Genomic DNA, 11,208 nt, shown 5'->3' with positions numbered 1-11,208 from the left:
TTGTCCTTATTTTAGTATGCAACAGCGGAAGCTCTTAGTATTCACCTGAGAATAAACATGCTTTAAATGTCAACAAAAATGTTGGTGAGTTATAGGTTTAACCTATATATATCAAATCGTAACAATAGACCACAAGATTTCATATTTTAATACACATCCCATACATAGAGATAAAAATCATTCATATGGTGAACACCTGGTAACCTACATTAACAAGATGCATATATAAGAATATCCCCATCATTCCGGGACACCCTTCGGATATGATATAAATTTCGAAGTACTAAAGCATCCGGTACTTTGGATGGGGTTTGTTAGGCCCAATAGATCTATCTTTAGGATTCGCGTCAATTAGGGTGTCTGTTCCCTAATTCTTAGATTACCAGACTTAATAAAAAGGGGCATATTCGATTTCGATAATTCAACCATAGAATGTAGTTTCACGTACTTGTGTCTATTTTGTAAATCATTTATAAAACCTGCATGTATTCTCATCCCAAAAATATTAGATTTTAAAAGTGGGACTATAACTCACTTTCACAGATTTTTACTTCGTCGGGAAGTAAGACTTGGCCACTGGTTGATTCACGAACCTATAACAATATATAAATATATATCAAAGTATGTTCAAAATATATTTACAACACTTTTAATATATTTTGATGTTTTAAGTTTATTAAGTCAGCTGTCCTCGTTAGTAACCTACAACTAGTTGTCCACAGTTAGATGTACAGAAATAAATCGATAAATATTATCTTGAATCAATCCACGACCCAGTGTATACGTATCTCAGTATTGATCACAACTCAAACTATATATATTTTGGAATCAACCTCAACCCTGTATAGCTAACTTCAACATTCACATATAGAGTGTCTATGGTTGTTCCGAAATATATATAGATGTGTCGACATGATAGGTCAAAACATTGTATACGTGTCTATGGTATCTCAAGATTACATAATATACAATACAAGTTGATTAAGTTATGGTTGGAATAGATTTGTTACCAATTTTCACGTAGCTAAAATAAGAAAAATTATCCAATCTTGTTTTACCCATAACTTCTTCATTTTAAATCCGTTTTGAGTGAATCAAATTGCTATGGTTTCATATTGAACTCTATTTTATGAATCTAAACAGAAAAAGTATCAGTTTATAGTCAGAAAAATAAGTTACAAGTCGTTTTTGTAAAGGTAGTCATTTCAGTCGAAAGAACGACGTCTAGATGACCATTTTAGAAAACATACTTCCACTTCAGTTTAACCATAATTTTTGGATATAGTTTCATGTTCATAATAAAAATCATTTTCCCATAATAACAACTTTTAAATCAAAGTTTATCATAGTTTTTAATTAACTAACCCAAAACAGCCCGCGGTGTTACTACGACGGCGTAAATCCGATTTTACGGTGTTTTTCGTGTTTCCAGGTTTTAAATCATTAAGTTAGCATATCGTATAGATATAGAACATGTGTTTAGTTGATTTTAAAAGTCAAGTTAGAAGGATTAACTTTTATTTGCGAACAAGTTTAGAATTAACTAAACTATGTTCTAGTGATTACAAGTTTAAACCTTCGAATAAGATAGCTTTATATGTATGAATCGAATGATGTTATGAACATCATTACTACCTCAATTTCCTTGGATAAACCTACTGGAAATGATAAAAGTAGATCTAGCTTCACAGGATCCTTGGATGGCTTGAAAGTTCTTGAAGCAGAATCATGACACGAAAACAATTTCAAGTAAGATTTCCACTCGAAATAAGATTGTTATAGTTATAGAAATTGAATTAAAGTTTGAATATGATTATTACCTTGTATTAGAAATATAACCTACTGTAAGTAACAAAGGTTTCTTGATCTTGGATGATTACTTGGAATGGATTTAGAAAACTTGGAAGTAAACTTGCAATCTTGGAAGTATTCTTGATTTTATGAAACTAGAACTTTTGGAATTTATGAAGAACACTTAGAACTTGAAGATAGAACTTGATAGAGATCAATTAGATGAATAAAATTGAAGAACGAAAGTGTTTTTAGGTGTTTTTGGTCGTTGGTGTATGGATTAGATATAAAGGATATGTAATTTTGTTTTCATGTAAATAAGTCATGAATGATTACTCATATTTTTGTAATTTTATGAGATATTTCATGCTAGTTGCCAAATGATAGTTCCCACATGTGTTAGGTGACTCACATGGGCTGCTAAGAGCTAATCATTGGAGTGTATATACCAATAGTACATACATCTAAAAGCTTTGTATTGTACGAGTACGAATACGGGTGCATACGAGTAGAATTGTTGATGAAACTGAACGAGGATGTAATTGTAAGCATTTTTGTTAAGTAGAAGTATTTTGATAAGTGTTTTGAAGTTTTTCAAAAGTGTATGACTACATATTAAAACACTACATGTCTATACATTTTAACTGAGTCGTTAAGTCATCGTTAGTCGTTACATGTAAATGTTGTTTTGAAACCTATAGGTTAACGATCTTGTTGAATGTTGTTAACCCATTGTTTATTATAACAAATGAGATGTTAAATTGTTATATTATCATGATATTATGATATATAATATATCTTAGTATGATATATATACAGTTAAATGTCGTTACAACGATAATCGTTACATATATGTCTCGTTTCGAAATCATTAAGTTAGTAGTCTTATTTTTACATATGTATTTCATTGTTAATACACTTAATAATATATTTACTTATCATTTAACATAATTAACCAAGTGTATTAATATCTTAATATGATTCATATGTACCTAGTAAGACGTTGTTATAACGATAATCGTTATATATATCGTTTTTGAGTTTCTTAAATTAATAGTCTCATTTTTATGTATATAACTCATTGTTAAAATACCTAATGAGATACATACTTATAATAAAATCATGTTAACTATATATATAACCATATATATGTCATCGTATAGTTTTTACAAGTTTTAACGTTCGTGAATCACCGGTCAACTTGGGTGGTCAATTGTCTATATGAAACCTATTTCAATTAATCAAGTCTTAACAAGTTTGATTGCTTAACATGTTGGAAACACTTAATCATGTAAATAACAATTTCATTTAATATATATATAAACATGGAAAAGTTCGGGTCACTACAAAGACGGAATGAACAAATGATATGCACCATTTATCATTCAACACAAACAACAATATGTTTGGAAAATTTGGTAAAATTTAATCATTTCTACGCTAATCACCCTCAATAATTTAAATTGTTACTGATTTCTTGCAAATGAGGGCATTGCAAGATCTTAAGTGTGGGAAGGGGTTAAATTTTTTCGGATTTTTAAAATTTTTATCTTAAACACTTGGTTACCATTAAAAATACTAGTAAAGCAGTAGTTGTATTAGAATCCAGTGCTCTCTGATAATAAAGAACAGCCCTAGTATTATATACTGACTACCCAATTCTAGTAAAATTTTTCAAAATTTTCAATTAAATGAACTCAAAATCACGGTTATACATATTTATGAACGATAAAACTAGGTGTTAACACTGAAATTTTTGTTACCTTGGAAAGGACATAAATTGAGAAACACACCAAAATGTTAGAATTCATTTAAAATGGAATAGAGGACAATAAAAAGGAAAATAAAAACCAAGTGTGGGAAAAATTACCAAGTTATCTTAAACATATGTCACATATTTCTGTAACAAATAACTGAAAATACTTTTGCTTTGGACTAAACTAAACTGTTTTACCCGATGAAAGAAAAGAAGAGATGGATCTACACGATGAATCAATTCCATCATTAAAAGGAAGTAAAGTCTTCCGAAAAAGAAACGCTCTTCTTGATTAAGGTCATGAAGTTGTCGTCCAGACCAGCTGTAGGTTGATGAAAAATCTAGAAAAGTCATATCTAAAATCAGTAGGAAATCCACGGACCTCAGCATAAAACAGGGTCGCCAAGTGGTCAGATTTATCCTAACCATGAGAAGGATTTATCTCGTACAATGGGCGGGGGGGGGGGGGGGGGGCACCGTGCAAATTAGCTGGATAAGACTAATGAATCAGATCCCCATAAAGGATAATCTCCTTAAAGATCAAAAATCAGCTTTTAAGACTGATATTACTCAATCCTAGAGATTGACCTTAAAGATTGAGAATTCAAACTCATGGAATTCAATGATATCTAAACTCGAGCTTGAACGAGAAAATATTTTGATCAAAAATTACAAACCGATTTGTTTTCTGAAAACTCATTTTCAATGCGTTCATTACCATTGAACGTAAAATCCTAGGAATTCATTAGGTCACCTGAACCAAATCGGGTGTCAACCGTAAGAACAGTGGTTGCATAGCATGGTCAAAGACAGGACCTTGTGCCAGACCGAAAAATCATAAGGGTGAGCTTTACTATTGCTCCTACCAAGGATAGTAATTACGTCCGACACGTTATAGACCATAATTAAAAGCATGTCAGGGGACATTGCCTTAACAGTTGCTTGTTCAAACGCTTTCCTTTACAACCGGACGGTAGTTTGCCGAAAGGTAATATACGGGACAAGTATACTGGACGTGTTGCTTTCCCAATACAAGGTTAGCAAGTGGGTAACACAAAACCGCAAGTTTTGAGCTAAAATTTTCAAATCTGAAACCCACCAAACCCACAAAAATATTTTGCAAACACCGGTGAAGGGTTATTCCGGAAAATTTATCTAGGGTAAAAGCTAGAATGAATTTTCAAAAGATCAAATGTTTTCATAAAGATCCAATTTCCTTAAGGATCTAAATTTTTATAGTCGTGTGGGACTGTAAACCATATCGTTACTACCATTGTTTATATCGCCGTATAGAAATCACTGATGTACAAAGTGTGAAGAATAAAGAAGTGATTCTAGTATTTCAAGACTATATTGCTTGAGGACAAGCAACACTCAAGTGTGGGAATATTTGATAATGCTAAAAGCGAACATATATTTCATAGCATTATTCCTCAAGAAAGACAAGCTTTTAGTTGCAATTGTTCTATTTACAAGTGATATTCGTTTAAATAATAAAAGGTGAAGACAAAAGGCAGATTCGATGAATTGAAGACGCAAACGACCAAAAAGCTCAAAAGTACAAAAGACAATCAAAGAGGTTCCAATTATTGATAAGAAACGTCTCGAAATTACAAGAGTACAAGATTCAAAACACAAAGTACAAGATATTAAATTATTCGCAAGGACGTTCGAAAATCCGGAACCGGGACCAGAGTCAACTCTCAACGCTCGACGCAACGGACTAAAAATTACAAGTTAACTATGTATATAAATATAATATAATATATAATTAATTCTTAAAATTAATATATATATTATAATATATTTATAATTCGTCGGCAAACAAAGAGCCAAAGCTGAGTGAGCTGTAATTTCAAACTCCGCGACTTGCGGAGTTGAAGAAGGAAAATGCCGCGAGTCGCGGAGTTCCCCTGGACTCAATTCCCTATAAAAGCCAACGCAGTTCGACGTAAAAAAATATCCTAAAATCTCTCTTTCTCTATATGTAAACGTAATATATATATATATATATATATATATATATATATATATATATATATATATATATATATATATTTTAATTTTAATTATAATTCTAATAATAAGGGTATGTTAGCGAATGTTGTAAGGGTGTAAGTCGAAATTCTGTCCGTGTAACGCTACGCTATTTTTAATCATTGTAAGTTATGTTCAACCTTTTTACATTAATGTCTCGTAGCTAAGTTATTATTATGCTTATTTAATCCGAAGTAATCATGATGTTGGGCTAATTACTAAAATTGGGTAATTAGGCTTTGTACCATAATTAGGGTTTGGACAAAAGAACGACACTTGTGGAAATTAGACTATGGGCTATTAATGGGCTTTATATTTGTTTAACTAAATGATAGTTTGTTAATGCTAATATAAAGATTTACAATTGGACGTACCCATAAATTACCATATACACTAGATCGGACACGATGGGCGGGGTATTTATATGTACGAATAATCGTTTATTTAACCGGACACGGGAATGAATTAATAGTCTATGGAATTATTAAAACAAGGGTGAAATTATGTACAAGGACACTTGGCATAATTGATAACAAAGTATTAAAACCTTGGGTTACACTCAGTCGACATCCTGGTGTAATTATTAAACAAAGTATTAAAATATTGTTACAGTTTAAATCCCCAATTAGTTGGAATATTTAACTTCGGGTATAAGGATAATTTGACGAGGATACTCGCACTTTATATTTATGACTGATGGACTGTTATGGACAAAAACCAGACGGACATATTAAATAATCCAGGACAAAGGACAATTAACCCATGGGCATAAAACTAAACTCAACACGTCAAACATCATGATTACGGAAGTTTAAATAAGCATAATTCTTTTATTTCATATTTAATTTCCTTTATTTTATATTTAATTGCACTTCTAATTATCGCATTTTTATTTATTGTTATTGTATTTAATTGCACTTTTAATTATCATACTTTTTAATTATCGCAAGTTTATTTTATCGCACTTTTATTATTCGCAATTTCATTATCGTTATTTACTTTACGCTTTAAATTAAGTCTTTTATTTATTTAATATTTTACATTTGGTTTTAACTGCGACTAAAGTTTTAAAATCGATAAACCGGTCATTAAACGGTAAAAACCCCCCTTTATAATAATAATATTACTTATATATATATTTGTATTTTTATAAATTTAAACTAATATAGCGTTAAGCTTTGTGAAAAAGATTCCCTGTGGAACGAACCGGACTTACTAAAAACTACACTACTGTACGATTAGGTACACTGCCTATAAGTATTGTAGCAAGGTTTAAGTATATCCATTCAATAAATAAATAAATATCTTGTGTAAAATTGTATCGTATTTAATAGTATTTCCTTGTAAAATTTAATAGTATTTTATACCCCTTAGCTTTGACATCACCCTTTAATTCAATAAGGTCAAACAAATCCTTACAGCTGAGGAGATCTTCCATCCGAGGTTTCCACAGCGTGTAGTTGGTGGCAGTGAGCATAATCATGGCTCCGGAAGATGATCCCGACTCTTCCGTGGACATTATCACCTTACAAATAACTTTTCAACACAAACGGGGTTGAAAACTTCAGAAAACTCAAACACTTGACCAACGCCTCTAACCTAGCTCTGATACCACTTGTTGTGATTATGAGAGGATCGCCTGGACGTTAGTACATACAAATTTGAGAGAAAATAACTTTATTACTCACAAGAATAGATTACAGAGTATTATAAAACTCAAAAACAAAAAAACTCTCAAACTAACACACTAGGAATTCTCACCACTCTCTAGGGATGTATTCACTCTTGATTAGGATTACACATTTAACTCACACACACTAACAAGGTGTGATTACACTTTTTCTGAATGCATTACAATGAATGTTTCCACCTCTATTTATAGGAAAAATTTGAGGAGGTGGAAAGGTGTGAACGCTAGATGGTGTGAACGCAAAAAATGGTGGTTAGCCGTAATTGTTTCCAATTTTGCTTCTTCCATATTAGTTGTTCAATGTTGGCAAGCCGTCATTGTTTTCAAGTTTGCTTCTTCCACATGAGATGACGGCATCTAGAAGAAACTAGAATAAGGCATCTAGAAGACACGACATCTAGAAGATACTAGATTACGGCTGGAAATCATCAATGATGACACAATAACCTTTAATGTTGCTTGGCCAACGTAAAGTGTAACGCCAAACCCACCACAGAATAGATACATAATTACACCTGCTACAGAAGCAAAGAAAAATAGAACCAAAATAAACCTTACATCTACTATTGCCAAGCACACTAATAAAGACAAAGTATGCTGATGTTTAGTTATATCTTGGTCGTTAGTGTTAGTTTTTGTTGTATGCTGATGTTTAGTATGATTGCTCGATTCGGCCCGCTTTTAGTTAGGTTTTAGTTGTTTCTTTGTTTCGGGATTGTTTATTGCATCTTTTTTTTTCTACTTTTCATCGATTGATGAAAGTTTGTTGTTACATAAGTTTTCGTTTTTTTGCCAAAAAATAAAAAAATAAAAAATATACAAATCAGAAAATTAAGTACTCCGTAAAACCATGGAAAACAATAAAACTTGTCTCTCATTGGCTAGATATCGAAAATAATTGGCCATTGCCATTGCCATTGCCACCACACACTAAAACCCCCCCAAATATCTGTCATTTCATTTGCTCAGCCGCCAAAACGACACCACCCCAAAAAAACTGCTCCCGCTAAAACCTCCTTCGCCCAATTTTCAATTCATTAAACCTAATCCCGATCCTCCCAGATTTTACCTCTTCTCCTTGTTCACACTCCTCCTCCACCCACGAATTACTATCAAAAACCTCACCAACCTACTCCAAAACCTCACCCCATTATCAATTGATTTAACCTAATCCTAATCTGTCCAGATTTTTCCTCTTCTCCTTCTTCACACTCCTCCTCACCCACGAATTATTATAAAAAACCTCACCGACCTACTCCATCGATACACTCTACTTATACACTCGCGCGTGATACAATCCACTGAAGGTGATTTGAGTCTTGATTTATTGTTGTGGCGATTTAGTGTAGTTTGTTTAGATCTTTATGGTAAAAGAAATAATTTTCTTAGAATTTTTGTGTGAAAGGTGGGTTATGAGTTGTACAAGGAACTGAATTGAAATGTTTGCAAGCAAATAGAATGGAGATGCTATGCAGGATCTAGAGAAGTTGGAAATCTATGTTTGATTCTGCGTTACATGATATTAGACTACCTTTAGGGTCGTGGTTGTTTTTAAGTTTTTTGTGCTCATATTAACTTGGATTGTGTCAATCGCATGTTCTGGTGCTAAGGTAGTTTTGTTTACAAATTATCATCTCTCTTTGTTTATTTTATTTGTTGAAGGGTTGCATCCTGCAAGGTTTTTTTTCTTAATAATTTTGAAATTTTTTTGGCCTTATGTTGTATATTGTCGTTCCTGATTCCTTGATATGTAATGATGGCCTTATTTATGTTTTTCCTATTACAATGTTTCTTATTAAGTGTTTTACTCACATTGTTGTTTGAAATTATACAACCTAAGAAGAGGCAAAAGGGAGATAATACTGATACAGGGTTTAGTTAGTTCCCCTGGTTATATAGGTCACTTATGTTGCCTTCTGTAACCTTGGGTTGGGGGGGGGGGGGATTTTTAATGAGGAGTAGTGATAGTGTGGTTTGTTCTACATGGTTTGCTAGCAGTTGAAGATCATAGGTAACGAAGATTATAAAAATGGGGATTTGTTAAGCTTTGTCACTATATGATTCTGCAACCTCAGTTAATCCCGAAAAATAGTCAAAGAAGCAATACAAATGCAGCTTTAAGAAGCTTAGGTAGGCTTTTAGAAGTAGTTATTCAAAGTTAGAAGAGCAATCCGACTCGAACCCTTTTACCAATGAGTTCATAATCGTTTAGCCACATTTTATCTCAGGTTGTACATTACTGATCATAATTAATACTCTGTACCATTTATTGTTCTTATTGATCACAATACATTCTTTTTTGTGTGTATAAAACAGTTGAGAAAGTATATGTATGTATGTGTATATGTGTGTGTGTGTATATATATACACAAATATACATACATGCATACATATTTTCCATTTCAGTTCAAAAGCATCGTCATTCAAGGTTTGGTTATGGTCCTGATTTAGCTATATACACATCTACGGTTTACACATGCTGCTAACTATTTAACCTTTGTTGTACTATTTAATACTACTTTAGAGTTAATAATTTCAAATTTGAAAGCAACTTTTGGAATATAACTAAATTGAAGTTACTACCTAAACTTTATTGCTAGCTTCAGGTGTTTTAAAGTTATAAGTTATTAATTATAATGTATTGTGGCGAGTTGTGATACAAGATAATAGAGAGATTTGCCAGGTAATTTTATTTATCTTTGTTTTCTTGACTTGCTAGAACATGTTTTAATAACGAGTACAGAGTACTTATGCTTTGATGATATACATGTGTTCCAGACCCAACTTATGGTAGCTGATTGTGAGTGCATATTTACATTCATTCTCAATGTTTACATTCATTCGTTTATTTGTCTGTGTGTTTCTTAGGTTCGAATTTGGTACTTATGTTCATCAAAATTTTTATAATTACCCCGGAACCAATAAATGCATAGTAATATGACTTTACTTTCAAGATTAAGGAGGACGGAAAGAAATTTACGTATCCATCTTCGCGAACACACTAGGCCGGTCCAAAAAAAAAAAAAAAAAAACTACCATCATCACTCAAAGAGCAGACAAAACACCCACCACATATGAAAACACAAGAATCACTATATACCCACGTTGACCAACTATATGAAGTGCATGTGCAAAGTCAACATCACATGAAATCAACATGATGGAATATGGTGGTGGATTTTCAAGAGCAAAAAGAAACATATAGACCAATATAGCTTTATCTGCGGCATCTTTTTCCCCATTTGGTACATCAATAAGCTTGACACTTATCTTTTGGCATCCTTCTCTTAAACGCCTAGGAAACGCATTGGAATCTCCGTAGCGATATTCACAGCTCCATTATATATCGGGTGAAGCTATAAGGCCATTCTGATATTACCAACCATACCTTTTGGACGTATATCACTAGAAACAGGACAATACTCCATGTCCCAAATGTTGAGGCAAATTCATGTTTTACATCAATACATGCGTTTGTTAAATGAAATGTGAATAATCATTTGTATAATTCATGTATTTCTATATTGTTACAAAGTTGAAAAAGTCGTTGATCATTATTTTTTCGAAGAAGATTGCAAGGAGCCATGAGAGTCACTAAAGATCAACTATCTAAATATATTTTTTTTTATCTTTGTTTATTAATTTTTTTTTTTTTTTCAATACTCACAACAACGAGTACTCCCCTGTTAAAAAAATAGCACAATTTCAAATATTCTGGTGGGCTTCCAATTTCAAATTGTGCCCCTAATTTGCTACTGTATAAAGGAGGATATTATCATTGTTATAACCATTTCGTAAATGTATAATATCTTAGGCGCAGCCACGCGCGACCCGACTCTCATCAACTATATACTAAAAAGAGTGGGAAATTATGTCGTTTTTGGCTTCCTACATTTTTCCAAACGACAATAAGCAACAAAGTTACAAAACACCC

The 11,208-nt window shown here is 32.4% G+C and overlaps 1 long non-coding RNA gene across 1 annotated transcript; it reads left to right on the top strand.

Moving 5' to 3' along the window:
- Nucleotides 1–8,207: 8,207 nt before the first annotated feature.
- LOC139850539 (uncharacterized) lies at nucleotides 8,208–9,052 on the top strand. The gene is made up of 2 exons (XR_011760062.1): nucleotides 8,208–8,581; nucleotides 8,680–9,052. It is a non-coding gene; the product is annotated as an uncharacterized lncRNA (long non-coding RNA).
- Nucleotides 9,053–11,208: the final 2,156 nt, after the last annotated feature.

This window comes from Rutidosis leptorrhynchoides, chromosome 5 (assembly GCF_046630445.1).
Source record: "Rutidosis leptorrhynchoides isolate AG116_Rl617_1_P2 chromosome 5, CSIRO_AGI_Rlap_v1, whole genome shotgun sequence".
Lineage (NCBI taxonomy): Eukaryota > Viridiplantae > Streptophyta > Magnoliopsida > Asterales > Asteraceae > Rutidosis > Rutidosis leptorrhynchoides.
The sequence above is the reverse complement of the archived record's forward strand: the minus strand, read 5'-3'. Positions and strand labels throughout refer to the sequence as shown.